A 10518-nucleotide genomic window follows, 5' to 3' on the forward strand; every position below is an offset into this window, starting at 1 on the left:
CTTGACTTAGTCTTGATCAACCTAGAATCTTTCCAACTCTCTTCATTTGGATGATGTCTTGAAGGTAAACATGAATGATCACACAATCTTCTTCTTCAAGACATGCTTGCAATAAGCTCAACTCTCACATGACCAATCTTTGGATAATTCCTTAATAGCACCTTGGTCAACACAAACTCTCCTTGAAACCAACACATGTACTCCAAGAAAAGCCTATGGACAAAACCTTCAAATATAACTCAAGGCAATCATTAGTCCATAGAGATTGTCGTCAATTACCAAAACCAAACATGGGGAACCACATGTTCTTTCACTAATAAACCTGACAGGTTAATTGAAGAGTGCAATATTGTTTCTTTTACTTTGTCTGTTGCAGAAGAAATTGAAGGTAATGCTGAGCCTTCTTCATATTTCGAGGCTATTATTTCTGGCGATAGTAATAAGTGGATGACCGCTATGCATGATGAGATGGAATCACTTGAAAAGAGTGGCACTTGGGATTTAGTAAGATTACCTAGAGAGAATAAACCTATTCGTTGCAAGTGGGTTTTCAAGAGGAAAGAAGATGCTTCTCCTAATGATGAGACAAGATATAAAGCAAGGTTAGTTGCTAAAGGTTACAGTCAGATTCCAGGTATTGACTATAACGAAGTCTTTTCTCCTATTGTGAAGCATAGCTCTATTCGCACTTTACTTAGTATTGTTGCCATGCATGATTTTGAGCTTGAACAATTGGATGTTAAAACTGCATTCTTACATGGAGAATTAGAAGAGAATATTTATATGGAACAACCTGAAGGTTTTGTTATTCCTGGAAAAGAAAAGCTTGTCTGTAAGTTAAAGAAATCTCTTTATGGATTGAAGCAATCCCCTAGACAGTGGTACAAGAGATTTGACACCTTTATGCTCTCTCAAGGTTTCAAAAGGTCTAATTATGATAGTTGTGTTTATTTGAAAACTGTCAATGGTTCAACTATTTATTTGCTCCTTTATGTTGATGATATGCTAATTGTTGCAAAGAGTATGTCAGAGATTAATGAACTAAAGAAGCAATTGAGTAATGAATTTGAGATGAAGGATTTGGGTGCAGCAAAGAAAATACTTGGCATGGAAATATCCAGAGATAAACCGTCTGGAAAAGTATATCTAAGTCACAAGGGATATATTGATAAAGTTCTTCGTCGTTATATAGCAAGCACTCCTTTTGTACAACCTTTGTATCTCCTTTTGTATCTTTATATAGCAAGCGCTCCTTCTCCTCCCACACGTGTATGGGCCGGCCCATGTACGGGCCTAATGCCCCACCCCCCCGCATTTTTCATTTCCTTTTTCTTTTTGCTTTTTCTATTCTTATTTTTGTTTTTGTTTTTCCTTTTTAAAATTAATTTGGGATTTCAAAAATTCCATATTTCAGAAAGTTGTGAGTTGAAGATTTTTTGTTTGAGAAATCATAAAATGTTCATGAATTCAAAAAATGACACGGAAATCATAAAATGTTCAAGTTTTTTTTTATTTTGCATATTATAAAAAACTATGATTTCAATAAAAGTGTTTATAATTTTTCTAAAATTTTGTTTTTGTTTTTCCTTTTTAATATTAATTCGGGATTTCAAAAATTCCAAATTTCAGAAAGTTGTGAGTTGAAGATTTTTTGCTTGGGAAATCATAAACTGTTCGTGAATTCAAAAAATGGTAAGGAAATCATAAAATGTTCAAAAAATTATATTTTTTGTATACTATAAAAAATATTATGATTTCAAAAAATGTTGATAATTTTTAAAAATTCTGTTTTTATTTTTCCTTTATAATATTTATTCGGGATTTCAAAATTCCATATTTCAGAAAGTTGAGAGTTGAAGATTTTTTGTTTGAGAAATCATAAACTGTTCGTGAGTTCAAAAAAGGTACGTAAATCATAAAATGTTCAATTGTTTTGTATATTATAAAAAAATATGATTAAAAAAAAATGTTCTTGATTTTTTTCAAAAATCTCCTTTTGTTTTTCCTTTTAAATATTAATTCGGGATTTCAAAATTCCAAATTTCAGAAAGTTGTGAGTTGAAGATTTTTTGTTTGAGAAATCATAAAATGTTCGTGAATTCGAAAAATGCTAGGGAAATCATAAAATGTTCAAGATTTCAAAAGAAAATGTTCATGATTTCTAAAAATGTTCATGATTTTTAAAAAGTGATTGTGAATTCAAAACATATTCAGCAATTTGAAAATAATGTCCATAAAATTTGAGAAAATGTTCACAAAATAATAAACATATACATAAACAACGAACAAAACGAACCATCGCTTACATAAAGCTCTTTTAGGGAATATGTAGAGGTTGTTTTGTGATTTTATTAAGTCCTTCGCACATCGGTTAAAAAAGGGTTTTTGTGTTCTATACAACGCTTGGCCCCAGAAAAATTGACACAACTTTCTATGAGTTAGTTTTGTAAGCTGTATGAAAATGACTAAGTCTAATTTGCCTCCTACATAGCTATGTTTATGCTGGTACTATAGTTTTAGTGGTCATGGAAACCACCGTGATGTTAGATCAAGGCGAGGCGCATAATCATCAGTCTAGCTCCGTAGGGTTCATCAATGCAGCTTGCTTAGCCAAAAAAATATTTCATTATGGCGCATTAGGAAATCAAGTCACGATGACACCATCACATTTTTCAGTTTTTGAAATGACTTCTTAAAAGTCTTTTATCTCATCATGAAATGATTCAGACGTAGTTTATGAAATAACATAATCTGCATAATCTGATTGTTTTTCTCCCGTTGCAAAGCACAGGCATATTTGCTAGTGTATCTAAGAGTATCTACAATCGGACCTCTCAAACCCGCCTCATACGCCCGGGCGGGCCGCCTGGTCACTGCTCGATCACGATTTTTTGACCTAGACGGGCCGCTCAAACGACCGGGCTGACCGGCATCCCCATATCTAGCTCAAATATGGGGCGGATATGGGGCTGCCCGCGCACGCCCGCCATGTTGAACCCGACCCCACCCCAAATTGCATCAAATCCACCAAACCCTTCATCCTTCTCCCGCCGCCCTCCAACAATTCCCGCGCCCGGACCCTCGCCGGCCTCCACCCTTGCTCCGAATCCTCACCTCTGATCCCGATCCACCGCAGGAGATGTCGTCCAGCCCGACCCACACCGCCGCGATGGAGACGTAGTCCGCCTCGTCCGTCGAAGGCGTGATTTCGTCGGCGACGACTTGCAAGGCGAAGAATGTCGCGGCGACATTTGGCGACATGAAGCTTGAGAAGGAAAGGTTGCAACTCGCACGGGACGCGGAAGATGCGAAGATCATGTTGGTGGACGAGACCGTCTTGGATGAGCATCCGAAGAAGTGACTTGTGGACAAGAAGAAGGAGATCAACGACCAGAGGGACTACGAGGCGGCGAGGGCAGCTGCGGCTCGGATGCAGGCGGAGGAGGCGGCCCAGATGCAGTTGGAGTAGGCAGCTCGGATGCACGCAGAGCAGACAACCCGGATGTAGGCGGAGCAGAACGAGCATGATGCATTCCGCTCGGAGCAGGCGCCCAGCCAGTGATCCAAGGCCATCTGTCACGCTCAGACATTAATTTCATTTTGCCATGTCCGGTTTGTTGAGCTGTGATTTGCTTTGCTTTGTTTCGAACTTTGGCATTCGGACAGTTTGTATCGTATGATCGACGTGCATGGATTGCATGGATTTGAGGATCGAAATTTGTGATATGTGAATATGCGGCATAATATTTGAGGGGTGCCCAGTCAGTGCCTGCGAACGTGTCCAGACGTGTCCGCAGTGTTGGGGATCGTAGTAGAAATTAAAATTTTCTACACATCACCAAGATCAATCTATGGAGTTTACTAGCAACGAGAGGGGAGGAGTGCATCTACATACCCTTGTAGATCGCGAGCGGAAGCGTTCAAGAGAACGGGGTTGATGGAGTCGTGCTCGTCGTGATCCAAATCACCGATGATCCAAGCGCCGAACGGATGGCACCTCCACGTTCAACACACCTACGGAGCGGTGACGTCTCCCACGCCTTGATCCAGCAAGGAGGAGGGAGAGGTTGAGGAAGAAGGCTCCAACAGAAGCACGACGGCGTGGTGGTGATGGAGTGACAGTTCTCCGGCAGGGCTTCGCCAAGCACACGCGGAGGAGGAGAGGTGTTGGGGAGGGGAGGGGCTGCGCCTTGGATGTGGTGCTGCAGCCCTCTCCTCACCCCTCTATTTATAGGGAGAAGGGGGAAGGGGGCCGGCCCCTCTAGATGGGATCTAGAGGGGGGGCGGCGGCCAAGGGGGAGGTGGCTTGCCCCCCAAGCAAGGGTTTCCCCCAAACCCTAGGCGCATGGGCCCTAGGGGGGTTGGCGCCCAGCCCACTAAGGGCTGGTTCCCTTCCACCTACAGCCCATAAGGCCCTCCGGGGCATGTGGACCCTCCCGATGGACCCCCGGAACCCCTCCGGTGGTCCCGGTACAATACCGGTATACCCCCGAATATTTCCGGTGACCGTATGGTGACTTCCCATATATAAATCTTTACCTCCGGACCATTCCGGAACTCCTCGTGACGTCCGGGATCTCATCTGGGACTCCGAACAACATTCGGTAATCACATACAAACCTTCCTTATAACCCTAGCGTCATCGAACCTTAAGTGTGTAGACCCTATGGGTTCGGGAATCATGCAGACATGACCGAGACACCTCTCTGGCCAATAATCAACAGCGGGATCTGGATACCCATGTTGGCTCCCACATGTTCCACGATGATCTCATCGGATGAACCACGATGTCGAGGATTCAAGCAAACCCGTATACAATTCCCTTTGTCAATCGGTACGTTACTTGCCCGAGATTCGATCGTCGGTATCCCAATACCTCGTTCAATCTCGTTACCGGCAAGTCACTTTACTCGTTCCGTAATGCATGATCCCGTGACTAACTACTTAGTCACATTGAGCTCATTATGATGATACAATACCGAGTGGGCCCAGAGACACCTCTCCGTCATACGGAGTGACAAATCCCAGTCTCGATCCGAGCCAACCCAACAGACACTTTTGGGGATACCTGTAGTGCACCTTTATAGCCACCCAGTTACGTTGTGACGTTTGGTACACCCAAAGCATTCCTACGGTATCCGGGAGTTGCACGGTCTCATGGTCTAAGGAAATGATACTTGACATTAGAAAAGCTTCAGCAAACGAACTACACGATCTAGTGCTATGCTTAGGATTGGGTCTTGTCCATCACATCATTCTCCTAATGATGTGATCCCGTTATCAATGACATCCAATGTCCATGGTCAGGAAACCGTAACCATCTATTGATCAACGAGCTAGTCAACTAGAGGCTCACTAGGGACATGTTATGGTCTATGTGTTCACACATGTATTACGATTTCCGGATAACACAATTATAGCATGAACAATAGACAATTATCATGAACAAGGAAATATAATAATAACCATTTTATTATTGCCTCTAGGGCATATTTCCAACAGTCTCCCACTTGCACTAGAGTGAATAATCTAGTTACATTGTGATGAATCATACACCCATAGAGTTCTGGTGTTGATCATGTTTTGCCCGTGGAAGAGGTTTAGTCAACGGATCTGCGACATTCAAATCCGTATGTACTTTACAAATATCTATGTCTCTATTTTGAACATTTTCACGAATGGAGTTGAAGCGCTTGATGTGCCTGGTCTTCTTGTGAAACCTGGGCTCCTTGGCAAGGGCAATAGCTCCAGTGTTGTCACAGAAGAGAGTCATCGGCCCCGATGCATTGGGAATAACTCCTAGGTCGGCAATGAACTCCTTCATCCAGATTGCTTCATGTGCTTCCTCCGAGGCTGCCATGTACTCCGCTTCACATGTAGATCCCGCCACGACGCTTTGCTTGCAACTGCACCAGCTGACTGCCCCACCATTCAAAATATACACGTATCAGGTTTGTGACTTAGAGTCATCCAGATCTGTGTCGAAGCTAGCATCGACGTAACCCTTTACGACGAGCTCTTCGTCACCTCCATAAACGAGAAACATATCCTTAGTCCTTTTCAGGTACTTCAGGATGTTCTTGACCGCTGTCTAGTGTTCCATGCCGGGATTACTTTGGTACCTTCCTACCAAACTTACGGCAAGCTTTACATCAGGTCTGGTACACAACATGGCATACATAATAGACCCTATGGTCGAGGCATAGGGGACGACACTCATCTTTTCTCTATCTTCTGCCGTGGTCGGGCATTGAGCCGTGCTCAATCTCACACCTTGCAATACATGCAAGAACCCCTTCTTGGACTGATCCATATTGAACTTCTTCAATATCTTGTCAAGGTATGTGCTTTGTGAAAGACCTATGAGGCGTCTCGATCTATCTCTATAGATCTTGATGCCTAATATGTAAGCAGCTTCTCCAAGGTCCTTCATTGAAAAACACTTATTCAAGTAGGCCTTTATACTTTCCAAGAATTCTATATCATTTCCCATCAATAGTATGTCATCCACATATAATATGAGAAATGCTACAGAGCTCCCACTCACTTTCTTGTAAACACAGACTTCTCCATAAGTCTGTGTAAACCGAAACGCTTTGATCATCTCATCAAAGCGAATGTTCCAACTCCGACATGCCTGTACCAGCCCATAAATTGAGCGCTGGAGCTTGCATACTTTGTCAGCATTCTTAGGATCAACAAAACCTTCCGGCTGCATCATATACAATTCTTCCTTAAGGAAGCCGTTAAGGAATGCCGTTTTGACGTCCATTTGCCATATTTCATAATCGTAGAATGCGGCAATTGCTAACATGATTCGGACGGACTTCAGCTTCGCTATGGGTGAGAAGGTCTCATCGTAGTCAACTCCTTAAACTTGTCGATAACCCTTAGCGACAAGTCGAGCTTTATAGATGGTAACATTTCCATCCGCGTCCGTCTTCTTCTTAAAGATCCATTTATTTTCTATCGCTCGCCGATCATCGGGCAAGTCTGTCAAAGTCCACACTTTGTTTTCATACATGGATCCTATCTCGGATTGCATGGCTTCAAGCCATTTGTTGGAATCTGGACCCACCATTGCTTCTTCATAGTTCGAAGGTTCACCGTTGTCCAACAACATGATTTCCAGGACAGGGTTGCCGTACCACTCTGGTGCGGAACGTGTCCTTGTGGACCTACGAAGTTCAGTGGTAACTTGATCATGATCGTCATCATTAACTTCCTCTCTAGTCGGTGCAGGCACCACAGAAACATTTTCTTGTGCTGCGCTACTTTCTGGTTCGAGAGGGGTCATCTCATCAAGTTCTACTTTCCTCCCACTTACTTCTTTCGAGAGAAACTCTTTCTCCAGAAAGGACCCGTTCTTGGCAACGAAGATCTTCCCTTAGGATCTGAGGTAGAAGGTATACCCAATGGTTTCCTTAGGGTATCCTATGAAGACGCATTTTCCGACTTGGGTTCGAGCTTTTCAGGTTGAAGTTTCGTGACATAAGCATCGCATCCCCAAACTTTAAGAAATGACAGCTTAGGTTTCTTTCCAAACCATAATTCATACGGTGTCGTCTCAACGGATTTGGACGGAGCCCTATTTAAAGTGAATGCGGCAGTCTCTAAAGCATAACCCCAGAATGATAGCGGTAGATCGGTAAGAGACATCATAGATCACACCATATCCAATAGAGTGCGATTACGACGTTCGGACACACCATTACGCTGAGGTGTTCCAGGCGGCGTGAGTTGTGAAACAATTCCACATTTCCTTAAGTGTGTGCCAAATTCGTGACTCAAATATTCCCCTCCACGATCTGATCGTAAGAACTTTATTTTCCTGTCACGTTGATTCTCAACCTCACTCTGAAATTCCTTGAACTTTTCAAAGGTCTCAGACTTGTGTTTCATTAAGTAGACATACCCATATCTACTCAAGTCATCCGTGAGGGTGAGAACATAACGATAGCCACCGCGAGCCTCAACGCTCATTGGACCGCACACATCAGTATGTATGATTTCCAATAAGTTGGTTGCTCGCTCCACTGTTCCGGAGAACGGAGTCTTGGTCATTTTGCCCATGAGGCATGGTTCGCACGTGTCAAATGATTCATAATCAAGAGACTCCAAAAGTCCATCTGCATGGAGTTTCTTCATGCGTTTGACACCAATGTGACCAAGGCGGCAGTGCCACAAGTATGTGGGACTATCATTATCAACCTTACATTTCTTGGCATTCACACTTTGAATATGTGTAACATCACGTTCGAGATTCATTAAGAATAAACCATTGACCAGCGGAGCATGACCATAAAACATATCTCTCATATAAATAGAACAACCATTATTCTCGGATTTAAATGAGTAGCCATCTCGCATTAAACGAGATCCAGATACAATGTTCATGCTCAAAGCTGGCACTAAATAACAATTATTGAGGTTTAAAACTAGTCCCGTAGGTAAATGTAGAGGTAGCGTGCCGACGGCGATCACATCGACCTTGGAACCATTCCCGACGCGCATCGTCACCTCGTCCTTCGCCAGTCTCCGCTTATTCCGCAGCTCCTGCTTTGAGTTACAAATATGAGCAACCGCACCGGTATCAAATACCCAGGAGCTACTACGAGCGATGGTTAGGTACACATCTATAACATGTATATCACGTATACCTTTGGTATTGCCGGCCTTCTTATCCGCTAAGTACTTGGGGCAGTTCCGCTTCCAGTGACCGTTTCCCTTGCAATAAAAGCACTCAGTCTCAGGCTTGGGTCCATTCTTTGTCTTCTTCCCGGCAGCTTGCTTACCGGGCGCGGCAACTCCCTTGCCGTCTTTCTTGAAGTTCTTCTTGCCCTTGCCTTTCTTGAACTTAGTGGTTTTATTCACCATCAACACTTGATGTTCCTTTTTGATCTCCACCTCCGCTGATTTCAGCATTGAATATACCTCAGGAATGGTCTTTTCCATCCCCTGCATATTGAAGTTCATCACAAAGCTCTTGTAGCTAGGTGGGAGCGACTGAAGGATTCTGTCAACGACCGCGTCATCCGGGAGATTAACTCCCAGCTGAGACAAGCGGTTGTGCAACCCAGACATTTTGAGTATGTGTTCGCTGACGGAACTATTCTCCTCCATCTTACAACTGTAGAACTTGTCGGAGACTTCATATCTCTCGACTCGGGCATGAGCTTGGAAAACCATTTTCAGCTCTTGGAACATCTCATATGCTCCGTGCTGCTCAAAACGCTTTTGGAGCCCCGGTTCTAAGCTGTAAAGCATGCCGCACTGAACCAGGGAGTAATCATCACTACGTGATTGCCAGGCGTTCAGAACGTCTTGAGTTGCTGGGAAAACAGGTGCATCACCTAGCGGTGCTTCAAGGACATATGCTTTCTTGGCAGCTATGAGGATAATCCTCAGGTTACGGACCCAGTCCGTGTAGTTGCTACCATCGTCTTTCAGCTTGGTTTTCTCTAGGAACGCGTTGAAGTTGAGGGCAATATTAGCGTGGGCCATTTGATATACAAGACATATTGTAAAGGTTTTTTAGACTAAGTTCATGATAATAAAGTTCATCTAATCAAATTATTAACGAACTCCCACTCAGACAGACATCCCTCTAGTCATCTAAGTGATACATGATCCGAGTCAACTAGGCCGTGTCCGATCATCACGTGAGACGGACTAGTCATCATCGGTGAACATCTTCATGTTGATCGTATCTGCTATACGACTCATGTTCGACCTTTCGGTCTCTTGTGTTCCGAGGCCATGTCTGTACATGCTAGGCTCGTCAAGTCAACCTAAGTGTATTGCGTGTGTAAATCTGGCTTACACCCGTTGTATGCGAACGTTAGAACCTATCACACCCGATCGTCACGTGGTGCTTCGGAACAACGAACCTTCACAACGGTGCACAGTTAGGGGGAACACTTTCTTGAAATTTTAGCGAGGGATCATCTTATTTATGCTACCGTCGTTCTAAGCAAATAAGATGTAAAACATGATAAACATCACATGCAATCAAATAGTGACATGATATGGCCAATATCATTTTGCTCCTTTGATCTCCATCTTCGGGGCGCCAAGTTCATCATCGTCACCGGCATGACACCATGATCTCCATCATCGTGTCTTCATGAAGTTGTCTCGCCAATTATTACTTCTACTACTATGGCTAACAGTTAGCAATAAAGTAAAGTAATTACATGACGTTTCAATTGACACGCAGGTCATAAATAAATTAAGATGACTCCTAGGCTCCTGCCGGTTGTCATACTCATCGACATGCAAGTCGTGATTCCTATTACAAGAACATGATCAATCTCATACATCAGATATATCATTCATCACATCCTTCTGGCCATATCACATCACATAACAGTTGCTGCAAAAACAAGTTAGACGTCCTCTAATTGTTGTTGCAAACTTTTACGTGGCTGCTATAGGTTTCTAGCAAGAACGATTCTTACCTACGCCAAAACCACAACGTGATATGCCAATTTCTATTTACCCTTCATAAGGACCCTT

This window comes from Aegilops tauschii, chromosome 5, assembly GCF_002575655.3.
Source record: "Aegilops tauschii subsp. strangulata cultivar AL8/78 chromosome 5, Aet v6.0, whole genome shotgun sequence".
NCBI classification, from domain to species: Eukaryota; Viridiplantae; Streptophyta; class Magnoliopsida; order Poales; family Poaceae; genus Aegilops; species Aegilops tauschii.